This window comes from Acinonyx jubatus, chromosome A1 (genome assembly GCF_027475565.1).
Source record: "Acinonyx jubatus isolate Ajub_Pintada_27869175 chromosome A1, VMU_Ajub_asm_v1.0, whole genome shotgun sequence".
NCBI classification, from domain to species: Eukaryota; Metazoa; Chordata; class Mammalia; order Carnivora; family Felidae; genus Acinonyx; species Acinonyx jubatus.
Genome location: NC_069380.1, coordinates 39,863,006 through 39,890,711, shown reverse-complemented (window position 1 = coordinate 39,890,711; position 27,706 = coordinate 39,863,006). Strand labels below are relative to the sequence as shown.

Genomic DNA, 27,706 nt, shown 5'->3' with positions numbered 1-27,706 from the left:
TCATGATCTCTCTGGTCCAGAGTTTTAGCTCCCTGCTGGGTTTCCCTCTCTCTCTACCCCTCCCCCACTCAGGATTGCTCACATGCGTGTGCTCTCTCTCTCTCTCTCTCTCTCTCTCAAAAATAAACATGAAAGAAAGAAAGAAAGAAAGAAAGAAAGAAAGAGAGAGAGAGAGAGAGAGAAAGAAAGAAAGAAAGAAAGAAAGAAAGAAAGAAAGAGAAAGAAAGAAAGAAAAAGACAGAAAGAAAGAAAAAGACAGAAAGAGAGAAAAAAAGAAACATCATTTATTCCACAGTGTGGTAGTGAGGTTGTATCAGAATTACAGTAGGCAAAGAAATCATGTTATTATATTTAGAGGTAGAATATGAAGTTATCAAAAACAGCCATTGATATTACTATTATTTCTCATTTTAAAACAAAATCTATAATTAAAAAATATAATCAATGAAATGACTACTGTAATAAATCTAAGAAATCTTGTATCTGCTAAAAAAAACTTTGAAAATGATGTAAAAGGTCACTTTGCAATGAGGCACATGAATTCTGCCAATTGATTAACAGATGTCAGTTAATTCCTTTTACATTTTCTGACACATTATTATAATACTATTAGCGTATATTTAAATCTGCATAGTCTGGAAATAACAGAATAACAAAGAACTGAATTCCATACTATGGAAGATTTGAAAAATTAATTTTTTTAAATGTATCATGGACACTGGAAAATGCTCAAGCTAATGATGCCATACACATTTTTTTAAATATTATCTTTTGATGTGTTACATGAGCACATTTACATACTATAATCAATAACAGGCTTATCCATAAATGAGCTATTATATGCTTAAGGAAAATATTCCCCTTATTCATCATCAAATATAATAATAACAACACAAGAAAATTTTTTCTGAGAACAATTTTCCCTCTCCAGGATTAATATAAAGCAGAAAGTAGGACTGTTTGATATTTCTACATTTTTATTATAGTTAAGTTCCCTATGAAGATTTTAAAATTTTGGAAAGGTTAGGACTGAAGGATTAATATTTCTTTTTAAAGAATGTAAAAACACAGTATAATTTACAGTAAGAAAAAGCGATTTATAAAAATCATCTGTAAAAAGGGTTCTAATAGAAAAACTATACATTTTTAGTGTTATTTTACAAGTCTATAGATGAGATTGGACAACACTACTCCTCTGATCAATTTTGACTATTCCACAATTCTGTCACATGTATTCTGAGTGTTGTTTTAAAGGAAAAAGCTACTTCATTGTCACCTCTTCACTTTAAAGTGTGTAATTTTTCATGAACAAACATCAAGAAAATCACTGAGAAAATCAATAAAGCATAAACAATTTCAATTTTTAAATAATTTTCCAAACCAGTCGCTTCATGACTTCCAAATCAGTGAACGAATCAGGATTCAAAACCATTATTCTTTCTTGAACAATTAGGAGAAATACACTAAAAATAAATAAATTAATTAATTAAACATCACAAATTCAAGAGTACAGACTGAATGCTTATATTTTTAATTTAAAAATTTCATGCCTTGTTGGTTCTGTGTGTGTGCATGTGTATGTGCGTATGTTTCAAAAATACAGTGAATCTTTCAAGAGCAAAGCATTTCATGGAATACAGAAGAATTCTTCCCATGTTACAAGTTTCCAAATCAACATTTTCTAAGCCTGGAATTGTATGGAAACAACTTCAAGAGTGGTAACTTGCAATCCGTCAGTAAGTAAAATAGTGTAAGTGTCAAGAGCATGGACTCTGGAATTAGCCTAGTAGGGTTTCTTCCCTGCTGATACTTTTTAGCTATGTGAATATCTACAAGTTATGTTAACATTTCTGTGTCTCATTTTTCTCATCTATAAAATCAGGATGAAATAACAGTACCTACCTCATTGGTTTTTGTGAGAATTACATGAGTTTTCATGTGTAAAATACTTAGCCAGGAGCTTAATAATTGGTATTTTTATTATAAACAATATTTAAAATAATTATAAGATAAAAATACAAAAATAGAATTTTAAGTTTTAGATCCAGTGAAGTTTCATTAATCACATATTTTCATTAAACATCTGAAAATATTTCAATTTTTCATCTTTTTTCAATATTAAATGTTAGCAGAAACATTTAAAAAATCATGAATATTTTTATAAAGTATATGTATGTTTAAAATTTTTTATATTGAATAGATTTAATAACACAATGATCTTTAATACATTTGCTACTAAAAAACACTGAAAAATTACAATTACCTTACATTTGAGGTCTTAAATATTCTTATGTTCAGGTTTTCATATTTCTCAAGGGAACACAATTTTATTAAAGAATATTTTATGAAATGGTTTGCAAACTAAATTAATGCACTTATTTTTCCAAGTAAAAATAAAATTATATTTTTTGCTCTTGTAATCTCATCCAATAAATTCACTGAAGTAAAACAATAGGTCACTTTAATCCCTGAAGTTGCTATACACAAAAACTAAAAGGATGATGTGCATATTACTCAGTATTTAAAAAGAAGGCATATATACAAAAAAGGACATTTGAAAGTGCATATCAATAAAAGAAGATTATTATTTTCTAAATTAAATTATATTATTTAATTCATCTTTTTTCCTATCATATTTAAACTTATGTTTTCTGCTAAGCAAATATCAAATACTATAGTGAGATTAGACAAAATTGCTAGGTTCTTCTTTCACTGAAGCATCATTCCAGAAAAAAATTATAAATCCAAATGAATTGATACTTGTATAATAGGGATCTTTATAAATCCCTACACATCAGTCTCACAATGAAGACAGGTCACATTATTTCAAGACATGTGGGAAATGATTAATACTGTAGGGTTAGTGTACTTGAATTTTGTTTATCTCATCCATAATATTCATCTTCTGAACTTTGAAGCCTTTCTGAATTCAGAGAAACTTCAATACAAAAATTAATTACTGCTAGGACAATAAGGACTTGGCCACAGTAACTTTGGTGTTCAAATTAAAGATAAAATGATGGATTTTTCTTATTTGAAGTGAAAACTATTCACATGTAATTGATCAGAAAAGCAAGATCAGTTAGTTATTGGTGTAATGACTTCATTTTTATCTCACTCTTTTTCTATAGGAAGCTATGTTTATGTCTTTCTATGATCCACCTATCTTTTTCCCATTTATATATCCACGTTAACTTCTGTAGTAATATTAACACATACCAAAAAATGTTTATGCAATCCTGAATTATTCTTTGCAGTACCTTAAAATAATAGACATTATAATGCCCATTTCATCCATGAAGAGAGCTTGAATGTTTATTATACTCAGATTTCATAAAGTCTATAAAGGCAGATATATAACTCAAACTCAGTTATTTAAATTTCAGAGCTGAGTCTTTCAACTATAACTATGGGTACTATAAAATTAAACAATATATAGAAATTCAACAAAAATGAATACATTTCATGTTTTTCTCAGTTCTTTTATGAGGTGTCCAGTTCAGCCAATCTTTCAAATACATCCAAATATTTAATGTGAATATCCGTAATCTAAAAAACCCATGAGAATGTCAATGAGAGCAAGCGATGGCATGAGTACCTGCTGGGACTGAAAAGGACAGTCAGTTCATGGCAGTGCATGCCAAGGCCATTTCGCTGCCTTTAATTATCTTCCTTTGTCAAATAGTATTAGTCCACCAAAATGGGATACTACGACATAAGGATTTTGTAATCTCTATTTTCACATTAATTCCAATACTTCATCATATCATAGCATGTAAATTTACCATTATAAATTTAACCAATGCCATTAGTCATTGTTCCCAGGAAACAGATTTGCATGAAGGAGGTATATTCTTTTTGGAAATCCCTTTGCTCACGTCCATGTCTACCTTCTGTCAGTTTTACCAAAAAATTTGTCAATGCATAACATGGGTCACTATTTTCCTATCATTAAATACCAGTTTTCTTACTCTTTCTTCAAGCTTTCATAATATTTTGTCCCACACTTTCCATCTTTATACAATCATATCCTCTTCATCTGCTGCATGTTCCTACCAACCCCTCTTATCTACAAATTGTGTGTTTTGCTGCCACAGCATTCGATCCCTGGTAGCAATATCTGTATCATAATTATGCTGCATATGGCAAACAAGACTGCATCAATATAAACTACACTTATTTAGCTTATAAGTGTGGTGGTCATAAATTCTGGCAGAACTCCATCGAGTAGATTTTTATCACCTAAGCTAAACTGATTTGTATGATTAGTGAGGCTCACTACTGACTGGTTTTGGTTGGCTTTAGCTGGAAGAAATTTGGCTAGTTTGTCTCCCCATGTCCCTCATCCTCCAGCAGCCTAGCTCAGGCATGGTCTTTTGGTGATTTCAGACGCATAAGAATTCAAATAAAACCACGAAATGCTTTTTCAAGTTTTTACTTTGCTACATCTTTTAAGAACAAAGGAATTTATGGCTGGGCCCAATGCCAGACTGGCAGATTAAATGACGAAGGTCATGGATAAAGGGAGAAGCAAAGAATTGGGTACAGTTAAACAACAACTCTACCAAATGCAAATGTGGATTAAATACACACACACACACACACACACACACACACATATATTATGAACTCTCTTATTTTTCAAAACCTTCATGTAAATGTTTCCAGATGAACTACAAAATCCTTTAGTCAAGTTATACACTCACACAAAACCTGGCTGAATAGAGCTTAGGTTACATTCATTTTATACACTGATTCATATCTTCATATTATTATTTTTCATTCAAGACTATAATTGGAATGCCTATTTATTTAAGGTATCTTCCTTGCCGCTCTATAGTTTTATGATTTCTCCAAAGAGTTACAACACATTTTAAGTTCCTGGCTATCTCTCTCTTTCTCTCCCTCTCGCTCTTGCTGTCTCTCTCTCTCTCTCTCTCTCTCTCTCTCGTCATTGTTGTTGCTACTAAAACTGTACTATTTCCCCCACTATATGTTCATTTTATTATTTTGTTTGATAAGGCCTTATTTAATTTTATAAATGATTTAAATTTTAGAAGTATCATTTCTTAACATTGTTAGCTTACATTAAGCTATCAAAGTATTGGAATGACCAATGTGGGAAGCTGTGAGTAGTTTGGAAGGTGTCTGGGTAATGGATCAGGAAGATAAGGATATTAGTCCCTGTGCTGTACAAGATAAATTTTAGCTTGATTCAAGACAAAACCCATGATAGAAAATCCAGGATAACAGACTAGAGCATCCCAGTAGATTATGTAAGGAAACAGAAGAGACTTAATACAAAATTTGGCATATGCTGGATTATGAACTCAGACATAGATTTCAGATGGCAGGAAAAATAATAAAATAAATAATGTTCATTAGGTATGTGCTACATTAAAAGTATTCTTATACATATCTATTAATTTAATTTTCATAATATACCCCACGAACTACTATACAAGATTGCATTATTACTCAGAATGCACCTTTCAATATTGCTTTTTTGTTCCTTAAGAAAAACGACCCTTTCCAAAGGGTGTACAACTACATATTCTCATGTTTGCGGAAGACAGCAAGTGATAACAAGGAAACTGAGTTAAACATCCAAGTGTCTCCCACAGGACATTTGATATTAAATTACAATTGTTTTGTTTTTTTTTTTTAATCTTTCCAGCTGGTGAGGCTCTGGCTCCTGATCTTGTCTACATTAAGTTCAAATTTATGCCATCTTTTCCACTGGCAATTGCTAATCCTCTCATGCAGGGAGGGATATATGCATGAAAACTGAGCTTCTCTAAAAACACCATAAAGTCTCACAACTCCTACCCTTTATTACTTGCCTTTCCAACTTTCTGGAATGTTGTATCAATACACTTTTTTACTTTTTCTTAAAAACCTCTGAATCATTACTAAGACTCAGGTGAAACACAACTTCCTCACTAAAATCTTCCCTCACTCATCAAGGAAAAATAAGCTGTTCATCTATGATTCTGTAACAATCAAACCGTATCTTTTTGCTTACTATGTTATGTAATTTCTGTTTGCAGCCATCCTCTCTAGAAGTTCCTTTATTTTCCAAGCTCTGCATCAGTCTTGCCTAGTACAAGTCCCTTTAACTTGGGGCCATGATGGTATTTGAGTTTGTATCCCCAGGACTTAGAATAGTTTCTGGTAAAAATAAAACACTGAACAAACACATATAGAGTGAATTAATAAGGGAATCTAAGGGGTTTTCATTTAATTTTTTTTTAACTCAGCAAGAGTTAACTAGCATAAAAAAGGGAGAAGACATTGTAATAAATTAACTTTTACTTTGTACACCCTCTTATTCATCATTATGGCAGAAATTAGTGAATTACATTACTTATAATTACCCAGAAAGAAAAATCGTCTTGCCTTACAACTGCTGTTGATTATGAATTCTGTATTCTAAAGACTCGTTATTCAAATATGGTATTTTTGGAAAACACAAAAATATGCTTCAGTATTACCTCACATCACAGGAAAGTTTTTCTACTCAAGTCATCAATAGCTTTGCCAGAAGAAATAGCAGATTCTCAACAGTACCTTCTGCTTGGTACTTCTCAATTAATTAACTTCGGAATCAGTGAAGAATAAATTCTCAAACAATATCAATGACTGTAAAATATTTTTTCCATTGAACATATAATACGCTTATTCATCTTGCACATTTAGGCCGTCCCAGGCATTTGCAGAAACAGATGTTCCTGAGAGTATATCAGCGTACAGACATCAATGTTATGCTTATCTCATATATGGAGCCTTAGTTTCTAAGCTAGTACTTAAATCAACATCACAGAATGTTTCAGTGATTTATACAGTCCTTCATTTCAGTAAAGTAGAAAACAGTCCTCAAAAGCAGCCAGCCATATAACAGACCTAGAGGTACAGAAAAACTACCAACAGATTTGCCAAAGAACCAGATGCTGTCTTTGGAAGAAAATTTCCCAGCTTGGCATCAGGAGTTTACAATGTCATCCAAATGATTCCTCCACACTTTGGAAGACAATATTTTCAAACAACCTAAGCACACAAAAACCCACTGGAATAGCACTAAAGCTAAAGCATAATTAGCCTTTGGAGACTAGAGTAAGGTATACAAAATGCAACTTAATATGTTTTTTTTTAATGTAGATTAGAAAAATAACAAAAGAATATTTTAAATACACCTTATTTTTATTTTTTTTTAATTTTATTTAAATCCAAGTTAGTTAACATATAATGTAATAATGATTTCAGGAGTAGAACTTAGTGGTCCATAACCTACCTATAACACCCAGTGGTTATCCCAACAAGTGCCCTCCCTAATGCCCATCACCCATCCAGACCATTCTGCCATCCAAAACCCCTCCATCAACCCTCAGATTGTTCTCTGCATTTACATGCACTTTAAGTGAAATTATGGTAGGGATGTGTGTTCAGAAGAACCAAGTGCATGTTAATACCAATCTTTATCTTTAACATACATAAAGTTATTTCCAAAGTCTGTTACATCTGTGGGGTATAACAAAAACAAAATCAGAGTTGTATCCTTACTGGGAAATTGATCCAGATAACAGATAAGCTCCTGTGTGTGTGTTTGTGTGTGTGTGTATTGTTTTATCTTTATATTATTTTTGTTTTATGATCATTATTCCAAAATCCTAACAAACTCTGTAAAACTCAGTTTACTATTTGAAAGAAGGAAGTAGAAAATACAAAAGCACACAAGAAACATTAAGTGAAGTTTTTATTTTTTTTTAATACAAAACCAGGTAGCAGTTAAACATTTAAGAATAAATTATTTCTCCGGAAATATTTCTCTGGAAAAGATAAGATCTTTTGATAAATACTGTTATATTGCACATAAATTAGAAATACCAAATTTTTAAGAAATATTCGTGTTTTTAAGAAATATTTGTGTTTTTCATTACAATATTTACGTTCTAGTTAAATATGTATAGAAATTGCATATTTATCTATTTTTATAAATGCATTTAAACGTACTTTTTTTTTTTGCTATAATGAGAATCACTTGGCTTTTATATGATCTAATTAGGTGAACTGAATCAATGTTTGGGATTTGTTGAAAATTTGGGAATATACTTTCTGTATCTCCCAAAGTGATATGTATGATTTTCTAATAATAGTGAAAATAAATCCCTTCAGAACATAGTTGCCTGAATTTTATTTCTCAAGGAATTAAAAATTAATTTCCTAGTACTGAAAATATTGGTTTATACAAATTTATTTTTGAAGCAATGTGAAAAGGATCATCCAAAGACATATAAAATTGATTCAGGACTATCTTATTTAAGAGTAATTTATGTCCTTCCTTTATCTCTACATGAAATTTGTGGATGATTTTATTTCAGATGCTTTTCATTAAACGGGGTCAAATTCCTGTGAACACAAGTCACTTAGGGGAACAAAACTGACAAGTTCCCAGGATCAGGACTTTTCAACTAGTTTATCAATAGTTGATTTCCTCAGCAGGTCATTAGAGCCTGCTGCACAGATATGAGCACATTTAGCAATGAAGTCAACAGACCTAAGAGCCCCATCCAAGCATCAAATGAAGAAAGCAGCCAAGAGCTTTGCACAGACACAGATGTTAATGCTAAAAAATGTATTCCAGACCTTAGCATCTGTGTACTTTATCTGTCAGACATTCCCTTTGTATGGCTCAGCTGCTGGCTCTGTAGTGGGACATAAAGGAGAGGGAGTATAGGAAAAGACTATGAGTTGCATTAACTCTTTTCTATAAAAATACTGCCACAGTTTAATAATTTTATACTCTATTGTGTTAAATAATGGGTGCAGAGGTATTTCATGATTTATATTATGGAGAAATTAAGGACTTCTGTATTGAAAGCAAAATTCTGAGTTTTACATAAAACATATAAACAAATCAGTTCAAAGGTATACTTTTCTGACATCATCAAAATGTAATCAGGTATTATATTAATTACATCCAGCATCTCAAGGCCAAGAAATGAGGGAAAAAAGACCATCACATTTAAAAACTTGAAATATGTTCTTCAGAGTGTCTTTTCTAAAATTGGTTATAATTTTGAAGTACAAATGATTTGAGTATATTTACATCACACAACAATTTAACATAGTAATTTCAATACCATGCACGTACATTTTTGACTAACAAATGTTGCCTTACTTGGTATTCAATAATTTTTTAAACCTCACTATATCTTCTAATGTCATGTTTCTTGGACTCAGGGCTCCCTATTCACTGCCAAAGCCATCGGGCCAGTCCTCTCCTGGATACCAGTAAATAAACAGTGGATAAGTAAGTCTACATTAATAATCCTTTCCCATGTTAAAAATTACACAGGAACAGCTCATTCAAAATTACTGCAATTTATAACTATAAGGATCTAAAGTGGACAACATTGCTAACAGGAACCAAAAGGACTTGATGGGTCCTTTCCTCTCCTAGCAATGATCATCTGCAAAGATGTAAATTGTCATGAGTGATGTAAAAGGTGACATTTTCAGCAGTTAAAAGGTATGAATATTAACTGTTAGATAATTAGTGGTCTATTCCCTCTATTTCTTACACTGAGTGTGTGTACACATGTGTTACTCTAATAGAAAAACAAGTAAGGCAGTTTGACTAAATGTGAGAAAAGGTGGTTGTATGAGTAAATTAAATAAATTATATTCAGACCTTACTGTGTGACAGACCCTAACTTAAACATATTACATATATTTCTTACTGAATCCTTGAAAAAGCCAAAATGTTAAGTATGTTATATTCCTCTTTTCCTGTTAAGGAAGTGACAACTTTGATCTAGCAAAGGCAACCCCGCTCCCAAGTAATGAAACTTGGACCCAAAGCTGTGGTGTGTGATTCCAAATTCTATGCTTGATCACAGTTTAATCTGTTGTGGACAAGTAAATGTTTAAGAAACTTCTCAAGGAGCAATGGGGAGAGCCCTGATTTCTAGCATGATCAAATTTTGTGTAAGTCCCTCCACCTCAGTTGATTTTAAGCTATCAAAGAGTCATTAGTGAATATGACATTGGGAAGAGATGCACAATTGCTCTGGGAAGCCAGTGCAAGCAGGGTCTAGAATACAAGTGCAACTTATGGTAATTTAGTCCTTTATGAAGCCTATCAACTGGATAGAACAAATATCTACTGTGAATTCTATTTTTTAAAAGGCCTTAACTGCATAAATAGTTGCTGCAGCCCATCAGGGATGAATTTCTTAGTCCCTAAACTTAGTGTAAATGATTTTTTAAATGTTTAAAATTAAGCAGCATTTAAAATGAATTTTTCATGTAAGTCTAGCAGTAATATTTAATGAAGTCTTCATACTTATTCTCTTAATTCACTAAAACTGACACTTATCTTTGAAACTGTACTAACATTTGGCCAAAAAGTAAACTCTTTTGTTCACATTTTTCAACAATATACTTTGGGACTTACCAAACGGTCTATACCATCCTTCAAACATGTTTGACAGCTATTTGCTTTATGCATTATAATTCAATAAATGCATATTAATGATAATAGTAGTTTTAAATAAAGAGTTTCATAATCAAACATTTTTTTATCTGATATATGCATATAAAAGTGAAACATTTTGGTCACTTTGTGATGGAAAGGTATTTTCGATAAACTATAACTCTAAACTTTATAAAACTTATAGACATCTCAATAACAATATATTCCCTGATATTTACCATGTGCCTATACATCCCCAGTCACATTCCTAAAGTCATTATGAATTAAGAATATTCATATGAATGTTCAAAAAATTTCACACATCTGCCAACACATTTAATCTTTTCAAAAATGGTCTAATTGTATACAATGGAAACCTTATATCATGGCTTAATAATATAACTTGGGGAAACTGTCACATAAGCCCTTTGGGGTCATCTATTGAATAGACTACAAATTAGCTAACCAGTTCCTCACTGATGAATTTAAATCATTAAGATGCTAATAGCAAGAAAAACTGTCTAAAATCATAAAACTTCTAAGAGAAAACATAGAAAAGAAACCTCATTGACACCGACCTTGACAATGATATTTTTTTGGGGTATGATCCCAAAAGCACAAGCACCAAAGCAAAAAATAAACAAGTGGGACTACATCAAAATGAAAAGCTTCTGCATAGGCTCGGCCGTCATCATGAATGACACATAATTATCCAGACCAGTAAGTTCATGAACACTGACTACTTCAGCGGAAACAGACGGGCATTGATGTTCTTTACCCCAGAAAGCAACAGTACCTAAGACAGAAATTCGGGAAAAATTAGCCAAAATGTACAAGACCACACACCATAAAGATGTCATCTTTATATGTGGATTCAGAACCCATTTTGGTGGTGGCAAGACAACTGGCTCTGCCATGATTTATGATTCCTGGGACTATGCAAAGAAAAACAAACACAAACACAGACTTGCAAGACATGGCCTGTATGAGAAGAAAAAGTTGTCAGAAAAACAGCAAAAGGAATCCAAGAACAGAATGAAGAAAGGCAGGGGGACTGCAAAAGCCAATGTTGATGCCGACAAAAAGGAGTAAAGATTCTTGGGGCGCCTGGGTGGCTCAGTCGGTTAAGCGTCCGACTTCGGCTCAGGTCATGATCTCGCGGTCCGTGAGTTCGAGCCCCGCATCGGGCTCTGTGCTGACCACTCAGAGCCTGGAGCCTGTTTCGGATTCTGTGTCTCCCTCTCTCTCTGACCCTCCCCCATTCATGCTCTGTCTCTCTCTGTCTCAAAAATAAATAAACGTTAAAAAAAATTTAAAAAGAAAAGATTCTGCAATGACTATCTGTGGTGATTGTGCAGATTTTTCAGGAGAGGATTAATAACCTAAAAACAAAAAAAATAAAAAATAAAATAAAAAACTACTACATAGCAAAAGAAATAATTAAAAAAACAAACAAAGGCAGGCAACCTACACAATGAAAGAAAATATTTGCAAACTATATATATATTTTTAATGTTTTTAATGTTTATTCATTTTTGAGAGAGAGAGCGAGCGGCGGGGTGGGGGGCAGAGAGTTAGGGAGACACAGAATCTGAAGCAGGTTCCAGGCTCTGAGCTGTCAGCACAGAGCCCAATGTGGGACCTGAACCCACGAACCACAAGATCATGACAGGAGCCCAAGTCAGATGCTTAATCAACTGAGCCACCAAGGTGCCCCGCAAACTATGTATCTAATAAGATGATAATATCCAATATATATGAAGAACTCATATAACTCAATAACAAACAAAAAAAAGCAATCTAATTAAAAAATTGGCAGAGGAAATGGACACTTTTTCCAAATAAAACATGCAAATGGCCAACAAGCACATGAAAAGATGTTCAACATCACTAATCATTGGGGAAATTCAAATCAAAAGTACAGTGAGGCATCACTTCACACCTGTTAAAATGGCTAACATCAAAAAAACAAGAGATAGGGCACCTGGGTGGCTCAGTCAGATAAGGATCTGACTCTTGATTTCAGCTCAGGTCATGATCTCATGATCCTGAGACCAAGCTCCATGTCTAGCTCTGTCCTGACAGCATGGAGCCTGCTTGGAATTCTCTCTCACTGTCTCTCTATGCTCCTCTCCCGCTCCCTCTCTCTCTCTCTCAAAATAAAGATAAGTAAACATTTAAAAAAAAAAAGACAAGAGATAAATTTTGGCAAGATGTGGAGAAAAGGAACTCTTGTGCCCTTTTGGTGGGAACATAAATGGATACATCCTATGGAAAATAGTAGGGGGATACTCAAGAAATTAAAAATAGAACTACAATATGATCTAGCAATCTCTCCCCTGGGCATATATCTGAAGTGAGTGAAAACAGGATATTGAAAAGATATCTGCATGCCTACGTTTATTACAGCATCATTCACAATAGCCAAGATACCAGAACAAAGTAAGTACCCGCCACTTACAGATAAAAAGATGCAGTATATTACAAACAATGGAAGATTATTCAGCCATGAGAAAGAATGATATCCTTCCATCTGCAATAACATGGACAGAACTTGAAGGCACATGCTAAGTGAGATAATCCAGAGAAAGATAAATAGAGTATGATTTTCTCTCTCTGTCTCCCTATTCCCCTCTGGGCATTTGTTAATTTTGTGTAAGGGGCAAAAATTGTGAAGACTTAGGTAAAGTGTCACAGACAGAAGAGCAATCTCATAGTGCATACAAACTAGATAAACTTTGGGTGGTCTCACAGGGCTAAAATGATAGATGATAAATAGGTAATAGGTAGATAGATAGGCAAGTAGGTAGGTAGGTAAACAGATAACAAGAATGTCACATTCCTGGTGAGAAAAGGAGATAAAGGGTCAGAGGAAACCAGTACTGCCAATCTCCTCACTAATACATTTCCCAAATTCTGAAGGTGTTAGGGCAGAAGACTGAAAATGAAAGCTCAAAAATTCTACTTGGTTTTCAAATGTTGAGAAGAACACACAAAAGTTGTCATGTCAGTTATAAATCTTAAAGAACTGAAGTCTGGGAGACTTGGCAAACTGGTATCTGAACTGTCAAAACACTAATCACTTCACAGTCTGATTGGATTAAGGTGTTTACCTGCCACTCTACGTGGAAAAAACAATAAACCAACTGCAGAAAAGTGTGTGAAATCAAGAGCCTCTTAAGTTTTTTGAGTACATAATACAATAAAAAATTAGTAGGAATATGAAAAATCATGATTAAATACTTGAAAATCAAGCATTTAATTGATAATAGGAGTTTTACAATATGATTAACATGATTAACAAAATAAAAAAGAGATATAATAAATGAAAAAGTGGAGATTTTAATCAAAGAATAATCTGAAAAAGAATGAAATGGATAGTCTTAAGACTAAAATATACAACTGAATTCGACAACCCAAATGATTAGTTTAACAGCAGGTTATTGATGAAAAAAAGAGGAGTGATAAGTGGAAGACAGTTAAATAGAAAATATCTAAAGGAAAGAAATGAAAATGGAAAATAGAGAACATACTATTAGTGGCATTTATTCAGCACAAAAGTCTAGCATATATGTAATTTGAATCTTGAAAGGAGAAATGAGAGATAAGGCAAAAGTAGTGTTTCACAAGATAACTGTTTATAAAACATGACGAAAGATACCAAACCAAAATTTCAAGAGCCTTGCCAACTCCACACAGTAACCATTTTTATTTATTTTTATTTCATTTTTTTAAATGTTTTTTTTTTTACTTTTGACAGAGAGAGAGAGAGAGAGAGAGAGAGCGAGCTGGGGAGGGGCAGAGAGAAGGGGACAGAGGATCCAAAGAGGACTCCATGCTGACAACAGTGAGCCCAATGTGGGCTCGAACCCATGAACAGCGAGATAGGGACCTGAGCTGAAGTCGGATGCTCAACTGACTGAGCCATGGAGATGTCCTTTCATTTTTTAAAAAAGGAAAAAAAAATAAAGAGAAAGAGAGAGAAAAATGAAAAGGTGAGTGCACATATGCATACTATAGTAAAACTACTGAAAACAAAGAAAGTAGAAAGCCTGAAAGCAGAGAAAAAAAAAAAAAAACAGCATACATTACTTGCAAAGAAACAGTAGTAAGACTTAACAACCAACATTTCAACAGTCAAGGAAAACCAGAAGATATAAAAATGAACTACTGAAAGATGTGAGAGAAAAACTGTTGTAATAGAATTGTCTATCCAGTGATAGTGGTTATAAAAATGAAGTTGAAATTAAAAACCTGCAAAATAAGTAAACCCTAGAGATTCATCATCTATATTAGAAAGAGTAGAGTTTTTCAGGCAAAAAGAAAGAGAATACAGGCAGAAGCAAAGAAAAACAAGAGGCTGGAAGAGCAATGAAAAGGCTAACATAGATTCTAGTTTTGTTTTTCTCTTCTGATGACATGTGCCTCACCTTTATGGCATTTACTTATCTAATTGTCCATCTGGCCCACAGAATTATAACTTCTATTAACACAGGGACTGTCTATGTTTTGTTTCTTTTTCTAATTCATGGAAACATTTGGCAATCTTTGTTTATAATTTAGATGTTAAGGTTCTTTATCACAGTTTCCTCATTTAGTGTCATGGTATGGCAAACACAGTTAAAGCTAACCAAATACCCAGGTTTATATTTGTCAGCCTCCCGTAGAATAAGACTGTGATCATGTGACTTGTGATGACCAATGAACTATGGGCCTAATGATATGTTTCAACTTCTGGTCAGAGGCTGTTAATAGTTTATTTGTCCCCTCCATGCCTCTTCCTCAGCTGAAAACCTGAAGACCATGGATTCCAGATGGCAGAGATTCAAGATGAATAAGCGCTGTACAGCTAACCTCGGAATTGCCTTGGCTAAGAAATAAATCTTTAGTCTGTTATACTGCTAAGATTTGGAGTTTGATAATAACAACAGCATGACCTAACTTAAACTGATAAAAATGTATGTATGATTTCCGTCTCTTTCTCTGTCTGAAATTTCACTTCAAAGTTGTAAATAATGGCACATGAGACATCTTCTGAACATGGGAATATTTTCTTCAAACCAGCAAAATATATTATTCTTATATTCAATAAGTTTTGAAGTAACAATACCTATTTGCACCCTGAGTAGCCATTAGTAATCATCCCAAGATTTTGATACATAGGTCTGCTTTTAAGGTTTATTGTGTGTTAACACATCTTCAAATGCAATCTTGTTATGTTATGGTAAACAGAAAAAATTCTATTATACAATGTTGAAAGTTTTTTTTTATAATTTATTGTCAAATTGGCTTACATACAACACCCAGTGCTCATCCCAACAAGTGCCTTCCTCAATGCCCATCACCCATTTTCCCTCTCCCCCACTCACCCCATCCATCCTCAGTTTGTTCTCTGTATTTATTTTTTTTCCTTCTCTTCTTCTTTTTACTTATTTTTTATTTTTTTCTCCAATATATGAAATTTATTGTCAAATTGGTTTCCATACAACACCCAGTGCTCATCCCAAAAGGTGCCCTCCTCAATACCCATCACCCACCCTCCCCTCCCTCCCACCCTCCATCAACCCTCAGTTTGTTCTCAGTTTTTAACAGTCTCTTATGCTTTGGCTCTCTCCCACTCTAACCTCTTTTTTTTTTTTCCTTCCCCTCCCCCATGGGTTTCTGTTAAGTTTCTCAGGATCCACATAAGAGTGAAACCATATGGTATCTGTCTTTCTCTGTATGGCTTATTTCACTTAGCATCACACTCTCCAGTTCCATCCACGTTGCTACAAAGGGCCATATTTCGTTCTTTCTCATTGCCATGTAGTACTCCATTGTGTATATAAACCACAATTTCTTTATCCATTCATCAGTTGATGGACATTTAGGCTCTTTCCATAATTTGGCTATTGTTGACAGTGCTGCTATAAACATTGGGGTACAAGTGCCCCTATGCATCAGTACTCCTGTATCCCTTGGGTAAATTCCTAGAAGTGCTATTGCTGGGTCATAGGGTAGGTCTATTTTTAATTTTCTGAGGAACCTCCACACTGTTTTTCAGAGTGGCTGCACCAATTTGCATTCCCACCAACAGTGCAAGAGGGTTCCCGTTTCTCCACATCCTCTCCAGCATCTATAGTCTCCTGATTTGCTCATTTTGGTGACTCTGACTGGCGTGAGATGATATCTGAGTGTGGTTTTGATTTGTATTTCCCGGATAAGGAGCGACGTTGAGCATCTTTTCATGTGCCTGTTGGCCATCTGGATGTGTTCTTTAGAGAAGTGTCTATTCATGTTTTCTGCCCATTTCTTCACTGGATTATTTGTTTTTCTGCCCATTTCTTCACTGGGAGTTTGGTGAGCTCTTTATAGATTTTGGATACTAGCCCTTTGTCCGATATGTCATTTGCAAATATCTTTTCCCATTCCGTTGGTTGCCTTTTAGTTTTGTTGGTTGTTTCCTTTGCTGTGCAGAAGCTTTTTATCTTCATAAGGTCCCAGTAATTCATTTTTGCTTTTAATTCCCTTGCCTTTGGGGATGTGTCGAGTAAGAGATTGCTACGGCTGAGGTCAGAGAGGTCTTTTCCTGCTTTCTCCTCTAGGGTTTGGATGGTTTCCTGTCTCACATTCAGGTCCTTTATCCATTTTGAGTTTATTTTTGTGAATGGTGTGAGAAACTGGTCTAGTTTCAACCTTCTGCATGTTAATGTCCAGTTCTCCCAGCACCATTTGTTAAAGAGACTGTCTTTTTTCCATTGGATGTTCTTTCCTGCTTTGTCAAAGATTAGTGGCCATACGTTTGTGGGTCTAGTTCTGGGGTTTCTATTCTATTCCATTGGTCTATGTGTCTGTTTTGGTGCCAATACCATGCTGTCTTGATGATTACAGCTTTGTAGTAGAGACTAAAGTCTGGGATTGTGATGCCTCCCGCTTTGGTCTTCTTCTTCAAAATTACTTTGGCTATTCAGGGCCTTATGTGGTTCCATATGAATTTTAGGATTGCTTGTTCTAGTTTCGAGAAGAATGCTGGTGCAATTTTGATTGGGATTGCACTGAATGTGTAGATAGCTTTGGGTAGTACTGACATTTTGACAATATTTATTCTTCCAATCCATGAGCAGGGAATGTCTTTCCATTTCTTTATATCTTCTTCAATTACCTTCATAAGCTTTCTATAGTTTTCAGCATACAGATCTTTTACATCTTTGGTTTGATTTATTCCTAGGTATTTTATGCTTCTTGGTGCAATTGTGAATGGGATCAGTTTCTTTATTTGTCTTTCTGTTGCTTCATTGTTAGTGTGTAAGAATGCAACTGATTTCTGTACATTGATTTTGTATCCTGCAACTTTGCTGAATTCATGTATCAGTTCTGGCAGACTGTTGGTAGAGTCTATCCGATTTTCCACGTATAGTATCATGTCATCTGCAAAAAGTGAAAGCTTGACTTCATCTTTGCCAATTTTGATGCCTTTGATTTCCTTTTGTTGTCTGATTGCTGATGCTAGAACTTCCAACACTATGTTAAACAACAGCGGTGAGAGTGGGCATCCCTGTCGTGTTCCTGATCTCAGGGAAAAAGCTCTCAGTTTTTCCCCATTGAGGATGATGTTAGCTGTGGGCTTTTCATAAATGGCTTTTATGATGTTTAAGTATGTTCCTTCTATCCCGACTTTCTCAAGGGTTTTTATTAAGAAAGCGTGCTGAATTTTGTTCTCTGTATTTAAGTGTCGCTTGTGGTTTGCCTCCCTCCCTCTCTGTTTGTAACTATTTTCCTCCCTTCCCTTCCCCCATGGACTTCTGTTAAGTTTCTCAAGATCTACATAAGAGTGAAAACACATGATATCTGTCCTTCTCTGACTGACTTACTTCACTAAGCATAATACCTTCCAGTTCCATCCACATTGCTACAAATGGCATGATTTCATTCCTTCTCATTGCCAAGTAGTATTCCATTGTATATACCACAACAGGACACAGGTAATCTATTTGTGAGTTGACTAGTGGATGATATCTTAGACATATTATTAACTATGTAAATAATTATGTAATTTATACAATATAAATGAAGTACAAATAGAGGCTACATTCCAATTCTACATGATAGTTTAAGAAGTATGGCTATAAAGTAATGACACTGATTTTACATATTGCTGTGGAAGCAGAGTTAATGAGTATTAATTACCTATCCACCTATTTATGTATATGTATCTAATTATAGATATGTGAAATTTTATTATTCAGTAAAATATAAAGGTGTATATACTATAATATGAGGTGTAATTACAGCTTATCTGAAGCCACGGAGATAAGTTTTAACAAGTCTAGAAGTAGGAAATGTTTACTGAGTACTACAAATGTCAATTCCTGAAAGAACAATTAGCTCCAAGGCCCTCATTGTTCTTTTAAAGGGGAGGGAGTAAATTGTGATAAAATAGTATCACTGTAAACTGTCTTGAAGCGTGCAAAAGCTGCAAGGTCATCACTGCTAGAGAGTTCAAAGAACATTTATTTAGAATTCTTTATATTCCCAATGATATGATAAATATTTTCCTAGATACTGAAGGGAATAATATTAAGGAAAAATATAGATTTTATAATAAAAAAAATCATCAGGAATATAAGATACAGAAAAATATTAACAGCTTTTAATTTGAATTGTTTAAAATTAATGTATGGTTACAAAAAATTAAAAATATTGAAGTACATAAAGTAACAGGGTTTCCCTCCCCTGACTAATATTACACTCCAGGGCCTCAAAGAAATACTGTTGACAATTTAGTACAATTTTTTGGACCTTTTGCAATGTCTGAAGTATAAACAGAGACACAGTTAATTAGAAGACACTGCACTCAATACTATGCGTTATCTTTTCACTTATAATATACCATGAACACTCTATTTCAGAATACACATATATATCTCATGTTGATAAATATTATGTATTTTTCATAGCCTGGGATTATTATGATTTAAGGATTCCTCAGATGACAGACATTTAAAAAGCCCTAGTTTCTCTCTCTTGAAATTACTGCAGTGATGTGTACAGTTATATTTATACTTGCCTACTTGTGTATTTCTGAAGAGTGTTCTGAGATCAAGATAATGTTTAAGTTTTGATATACCCTGACAAAACACCTTCCAAAAAGACTCAACTATATATAAGTAATTTCCAAGATCTTACAGTACTCTTTTGATCAATCTATGGGACCAATTTCTAGGATGAACTATTACCACAGTATATTACTTACCTCAGATATCTCTAATGGTTTAGTATCTAATAGGAAAAGTCTTCATTTTTTATTTTTTCAAAATATTTCCTTATCAAACTTTATAATAAGCTTATTATACCCATAAAACTTTCTCAAGGGTACACCAGTTCCAAACCAATTGATTACTCTGACAAATAGAAAATTTCATTTTAAAATTTCTAACTTAAAGAGTAGGTATTTTCTCCATATAAAGTGGATATGCATAAGCATGGATATTGGATTTCTGCACTCTAGCAAAAAGAACCAAAGTGTAGTTGATAGAAGTCTGGAATAATAGTCATGATAACTTTGCTCAACCTTGGTTCTGTGAAAATTAATAAAAGGAAACCTCACTAAAACAGAGGTCAGAAGGTTCAGCAGGGGGATCTCTCATGTCCAGCCACTCATTGTCAATTGTATATCCAATACGAAGAGATGGACCTTCCACATCCGTACTACTTTGTCATCCCTGCAGGAGAAAGAAAGGCTTTCCTCCTCCCCTAGTGATTGCCTAGCCTATAAGAAACCATCACAACTCAGGCAATGAGAAGTAACCATACTAGGAACTCCCAGTTCACTCCAATGGACTTATTTGTTTATAACAGTCTTCCCAACTTTCCCTTTTCCTCTATAAAAGAATGTTCCTCTCCTTTGTTTTGCAGATTTGCCTATGGTTTTTTCCCCATAGCTTGATTATCCTAGATCACAATTCTATGCTTCTCCTGAGTAAACCCATTTTTGCTGGTACAATAACTGCCAGTTTTATTTTTAAGGTCAACAGTTCCCATATTTATTAACTTATTAACTTGGAAAATTTGTTTAACCTAGTTGAGTCTTGACTCTTCATCTGAAAAATGCAGAAAATGTTAAGATTTTACCTAATGTGATCCTATGAGAATTAAGTATGATCATCACTTTCAAGACTGTCCATTACATCTCATGCCTTAATGTCTTTTATTATATAGTTATTATTTTTTATCAAATATAGCCCCTAAGAGTGAAAAATAACTTCTGGCTTTATGAGAAGGATTTTCATAAACACTGACCCAAGTGCCAAAAATGGACATCTGTGATCATTTAACAGAATAAACCTGCTAGATCTTGTGAATTGGAGTTAGTCTTTGGTTCCTATTCTTCCTGCTGTTATTTTTACTGTTTCATCTTTTAATATCCACCTCCAGCAGATCAAGTTGTTAGCTTTTAGCTGCTTTATTTCCCACATAAACTAGAGATTATTCTCTGCTGAAACTATTTCTCACACAGCTGTGTAATACATTTTCTAACACACATAACTTAAAAAGGATTAATTATCATTATGTCACCAATTATATGATGTTGCTGATGAGATCTGGTACAATTATTGAAAGAAACTAACTGCATGTTGAATGAGAAGATAAAAAGCTCAGGACTATATAAAACTATTGGCAACTCTTTCTTAGTGCCTTCATTTAAAAGGAACAATATCTATATTCCAATTTTTAGACAATTTTCTAAGCTAATCTTTTAACAGATGCTGAATTCAAAGTCATTTCATTAACATGAGTTCAGGTGAAAATTTGAAATTCATTTTAGTAGGAAAATACTTTTTACTTAACCATGGGAAATATTTTAGAATACACAATTATTGAGAATATGAGTCACTTAAACAGTTTTAATCTTTTTATTTCCAGTTTTGGGAGCTGTTAAACAAAAACTATTATGAATTCTACATATTAAATAATTGTAATAATTAACCACTTTATGATTCCATTCTAAAGATACTAGTGACCTTCCCCTACATCTCTATATTGCAGCTGCCATATTCTTGTACCGCACAATGAAACATGATGGACCTCTGTACTTTCAAAGCTACTTCATCATATATGTTGACAATTATGTGCAATAAAGTAGTGTACCAAACAATGACATAGAGTTCACAGATGCTTATCACTCCAAACAAGACAGATTTTATGGCAAGAGGCCCCTTAGAAGCCAGTGAAAACCATTTGAAGTGTCAAAATATATATATTGTCCAATAATGAAATATTCCTTTGCAATCACTTCGTATAAAAGTAATCCCTAGGAAGGTAACAATTTAAAGGGAAAACTCTATAATGGAGGAGTGAAGCTGCTTCAGCTATGATATTTTAGAGGATTTCATTGAAACCAAGGGGTCTGACAGACCACAATATTCAAGTACCTCCATATTGCATGGTCACACCTCCTCTTAGGTCAAGTCATAATAAAACACATATTTCCCATAGAAAACATAACCTGCAAGTTATGCCAGCAATATTTCTTTATTTCTGAAAATTTTTAAATTATGTGTTTTAAAACCTGAATTCAAACAGTTTACTCTTGATCAGTTGCTACTTACCCAGGGGTGAGTTGGTAGCCATTCTACTGTACAGAAATGAATTTGCACCTCAGTGAGGATTCACACCTGGTTAGGTAGTCAGGCCAGGCTAAATGGATTTTGCCCCAGGGAAGAAAAGAGAGTTATCACCTTGTTGAATCTGTTTCTACCATTTGAATCTGAATCTAAATCAGGAGATGACTCAGAAACAACTGGGAATGTCCAAGAAATAATCTTGTTAGGTTCTTTGGCCATATATGTTTACACTGACATTTAAAATGATTGTCCATATATTCAATTGTATCTAATATAGTACAATTAAAACCATATTTATAGATGAGTGTTTCTTTGCTTTCCCTATCTCCATAATGTTAACTTAAGATGTTAATAATGATACTCCTAATGGGGAATAAATTATACATAAAGTTAATTTATAGACATAAATTCCCCAATAGGAATTCTCTATTTTTATGTCAAAAAAAAAAAAATCCAGACTTAGGTAAGGAGAGACCTTACTATTGCAAGATTGCAGGATTATTGCAAAAAGGAGAGAGACGCTATGCAATCTGACCATGAGTTCTACAATTATCTCAAAGGTCAAGCAGGAAACGTTCTTTTTTTTTTAATTATTTATTGTTTATTTTTGAGAGAGAGAGAGAGAGAGAGAGAGAGACAGTGTGAGCAGGCAAGGGACATAGAGAGAGGGAGACACAGAATCTGAAGCAGGCTCCAGGCTCTGAGCTGTCAGTACAGAGCCCATCGTGGGGCTTGAAACCACAAACTGAAATAATGACCTGAGCTGAAGTCGATGCTAAACCAACTGAGCCACCCAGGTGCCCCAGGGTTCTTCTTTTATAGGGAGCAGTAAACAAGGCTAGAAAGAACCTGTCTCAGACAAAGATCAACAGATGTCTTTCTTTGTGTCTGCCTCTTCTAGAAAGGGGCCATGTTCTACGTTTCCTCTTTGCTCAGACTGAGTGTGGGCCAAAGTTGAGGGGCCTGGAAGAAGAGAAGTCTGACTAAAGTTTGGTCAAATCATATTAGTGAACAATTTTTCCCAATGGATCGGTAAAGACAAAAAGTTCAGTTAACAATTTATGAGGCAAAGAATGGGAATTTGAAGGGCCTGTATGTGGTCTTGTCATAAGTAAATAAAGGGCAGGGCAGGGGACATCCATTAGTCTTATCTAAACCACAGAGAAATTGGTGGTTCTTTGCAGTGAGCCATTTTCCAGAACACAAAAGGGTGCAGGAATTTAACAGTCATTGTGTTCTAACATCTCAGGGCTGATGTAGTTTAACAATGCCACCCCCAGTCTTCCATATTTTACAATCATAGTCCCTTCTCCAATTATAGCATGTAATCTAGACACTATAGATAATTTAGAATATAGTCTCTATATTATAGTATTTTAATATAACTTTTATCTTTTAGTAATCTTTTTAGTAAAATGGTAAAATCTACTTCTTAACTCTCCCTAGTGCCCTCTTCTATTTTTATTTCTGACACTGTTGTCTTAGATTCAACCATCAGTTAATTCCTTCACTAGTTTTACTACAATAGCTTCTTCATTGTTCCTCTGCCCCTAAATCCTTTCCATTTCATGTGTCCCAAGGACAAAGTTATGTTTCTGGATGGCAAAAACTTCCATGTAATATCATGGTCTAAAACAAGCTAATGGCTCCTAAACATTATTGGATAAAATCCAAAGTGTCCTGAATTGTGTAACTGCCTATTCCAGATGTGGCCCAATTCAAGCTTTCCAGCCTCTTTATTACTACCTGCCATTTGCATTCCGAGTGCCACCATAATAAAATACTGCGAACAATCTTTAAACGCGCCAAAACCAACTGTTAATTTTGCATGTAGCAGTAGTCACTTGCTCCACAACGATTTCCTTTCTCATAGATCATTTCTGTGCTTCTTTAAAGTTGGCTGAAGCTTCATCTCGTTTGCAAGGCCTTTTCCATTTGCAACGCCTTTTCTAAAGAGTTCAATGAGATTTAGAGGCTTCTGTTCTTTCAAGACATTTTTAGACACATGGTCATTAAACCAACTATTATCCTGTATTGTAATATTTCAATACATCATAATCATCTTAACATCAGAAACCATGTCTTTTTATTTCTATAGCCTAAAAGACTTGTCAACACATGACTGAAAATCAATTTGTATGTGTTTTTTAATGAAAGATATGTCTCTCTTTTAAATAAGGAAGGTCATCCAAAAGAAATATCTGTATTTTCCCTGCAGGTTATCAGAAACAGATCTTTGATAACTTCTCTTCTTCTTTTCTAACATTTTTAAATGTAGAAATGAAAATAACAATCTGTATGATGTCCAGCCAAATTATTTCCTTCTTTAATTCTCTATTGTTTGTTTACATGAAAATGGAGAGCAGCTATGGTGAAAGCTCATATTTACAAGAAACACACAAACCAAAAACCCACACACAATATTTTAATATTTTTTTTTAATTCTATGCTAACTCCTATTTTTCAATCTTCACAATTCTATTGACTACTACTTTAAACTTTTTGGTGTCCATATGCTCAAGTGCATTTTTAAAGAATGTTACTAAAGCCCAGATGAAGCACATTTGTATGCTTTTGACTAATGAAGAATGATTCAGGAAGATTAGTGTCAAATCTTTGAAATGTCACAAAGGTCATTTTTTTCATGACTATAAAACGATAATTTTCTTCTACAATATTACATTTTTTTTCTTTACTGTGTTGCAAACAAATTGCTATTCTACTTTGACCTTTCTATTTTTTTCATGCCATGTATAAATTATATTTCGCTCCTGAATTCTATCAATTTTCACTTGTCATATTGAAACTGCATAATGACTTAAGTACTTTTGTTCATGATATTTATTTTATAAATATGAAATTTCATTTTCATATAGAAAACGATTATAGATTCTAATCAACTTTATTTTCCACCATATACAAATTTGAGAATGTATGCTTATCATTAAGAAATATGATGAAAAGAATAGATCTTGATTATTAATAAGAAAATGCAAATATAAAGCTCTTCAGGGTAAGGATGTATTAATTGTGTGATCTACAGTAACATTGAGAATAGGATATATACTAAATTGATGCAAATATGTTAAGGATTAGTCCTCATAGACTTAGTAAGATTATGTTTTTTCCACAATAGTTTTAAGCATTTATTTGAAATTAATTTTGGTGTAATAAGTTGTCATGTTAATATTTAGAGGACAAATCTAAGCCATCAAAATTTAAGCTTTCTCTTCATAACTTATATTTTTAGATCAAGGATAGTAATTGACAGTAAAAGAAAAAAATATTTCCCTCATGTGTACATCATTTGTCTTATTAAGACTGGAGACATGTGGTCATAAGTTACATAATAAGCTTCTTCCTTATTGGCCTTTGATACTAAATATGAAATATGAATATATTCTTAAAACTAGTGTTTTAGCACAACTATTTCTTTCACACACACTTGAAACTGATTTAAAATATGTGCACAGTAAAGAATAATTTGCTTATTAGGAAGATGTACTATGCTTTTAGAAACAATAAACATTTTGACATTGTACAAAGATAGAAATAATTTTTATAACAGAAAAGGAAAGCTATGAAGTATGTCTGAAAGTAGTCAAAATTGCAAAATGTGTATTTTCATACTTGCAGCGTCATTTGTTTTATTCTGTATTTACCTTCAACACAGATTGGCAAATATATTCCCATATGAATAAATCTGAATGACAGGTGTATGAAAGCAGGATCTGTAAACTGCTTTTTAAAATAGAAGCATCTATGACACACACAAAAGATAAGAATAAATCAAGGAAGTAAACAGTTCATCCCTATTGTTATGTATTCAACATGCATTTATTTTATGCTTTCTATATTCTGAGTACTGTTCTGGACAGCAGGCATAAAAGTTGAATAATGTAAAGAATTATGCACACAAGTTGTTATGGTAACATACAATAAATATGCTACCCTATTGAGAGGTCAGGGAAAATTTCACAGAAACAGTTTTTTGGAACTCAGTCATGAAGTATCAGAAGGAGACAGCTATTTACATAGGATAGAAAATCATTCAGAGCAGAGAAAACAGAATGACAAATTCTTGATTATATAAAATATCCTAATGAAGGTTGGGAGTTCAGCAGTTGCCTATCACTGAAGTGCAATGTAGAAGAACAGGGCAAAATGTAGCTAAAGACCAGACTCTGAAAACCATTAATTGCTAAGATAAGGTATTCAAAATTTATTCCCAAAGTTATTAGTGTATTTTAAGCAAAAGAGTGTCATGGTCAAATTAACATTTTAGAAGAATCACACAGCATTATTTAGGAGATAGGCTTGAGAAAAAATACATTGGAAATAGGGAGATAATTTGGGAGGCTATTGCAATAATACATTTGAGAAGTAATGTATACATGAAGTAACTGCTTTCATGGGAAGAGAAAGGGAGGAAGGATGTAAGAAAGAAGGTAAGACGTGTTGAACTTGACTGATTCATTAGGGGGTTTGTGACTGACAGTAAATCATATTTGGATTCACTTTTCCTTTTTTGGAGCTGATGACTGGGCAAATGGAGATGTTATTCACAAGGGCAAAGAACAAAGAAAGAGAAATGGGATTTGTGGAACAAAGAATTTTTAGATGAAAGCACTTTTGTGACATCAAGGTGAAGACATTCTTGATCACATGTAAGTCTACTTGCCATATTACTCAGATTTATGATGAGCTGCATGTTATCACTTTGAATTTACAATGTAAAAATGTACATTCATATTAACGTATTTTTTTAAAAAACATGCCTTTAGGGGCACCTGGGTGGCTCAGTCAGTTAAGTGTCTGACTCTTGGTTTCAGCTCAAGTCATGATCTCGCAATTTGTGGGATCAAGCCCCATGTCAGCTGAGCTCTGTGCTGTCAGTGGAGCCTGCTTGGGATTCCCTCTCCCTCTCTCTTTGCCCCTCCCCTGCTCCTCTCTGTCTCTCTGTCTCTGTCTCTGTCTCTCTCTCTCTCTCTCTGTCAAAATAAAAAAAATAAACTTAAAAAAAAACATGGCTTTAAATATTCAAGCATTTTGCAAACTGTGTGAATTCAATGTACTTATTAGCTCATGAGAGAAGAAATTGATAAAAGGTCAAATTTTAGGCTCAAAGATATTAATACAAACTAGAGAATTTTAACCTAGTCATTATAATTAACAGCACTAAATGTTCATATTTCCAATTAAATTTGGGGGAAGTGAGAGGTAATGATTACCTCTCGTCTGACCTAGAAAACTATAATTATTTTGAATCAAAAGTTCCATGGGGTATAATTTACCCATTATGTTGGTCAGCTGGTGCTTAAACTAAGCATTGAAACTGTCTCTGAAAAAGGAGTTACTGTTTTCATGTCTCTAAATCCCAGAGTTATTGATAGAACTTGTAGAATTGGAAGCAATACCTAATGCTATTAACATTTTGGGAGAAGAAAGAATGCTTGCACACTATACTTATCAGTCAAGATACTTTGTCTGAAAATAACCAACACTTAAATACATGCACTTAGATAATGAGCACAAAGTATATTTATTTATTACAAATTTTTGAAATTAGGCAACGTTTCATCAGTCCACTCTTCTGTTCTCAGAATCTTGACTTTTGTCCTCAAATTTC

At 33.7% G+C, this 27,706-nt stretch overlaps 1 pseudogene; it reads left to right on the top strand.

Moving 5' to 3' along the window:
• Positions 1 to 1,373: 1,373 nt before the first annotated feature.
• On the top strand, positions 1,374 to 11,566 carry LOC106970589 (40S ribosomal protein S24-like; annotated as a pseudogene).
• The last annotated feature ends 16,140 nt before the right edge of the window (positions 11,567 to 27,706 follow it).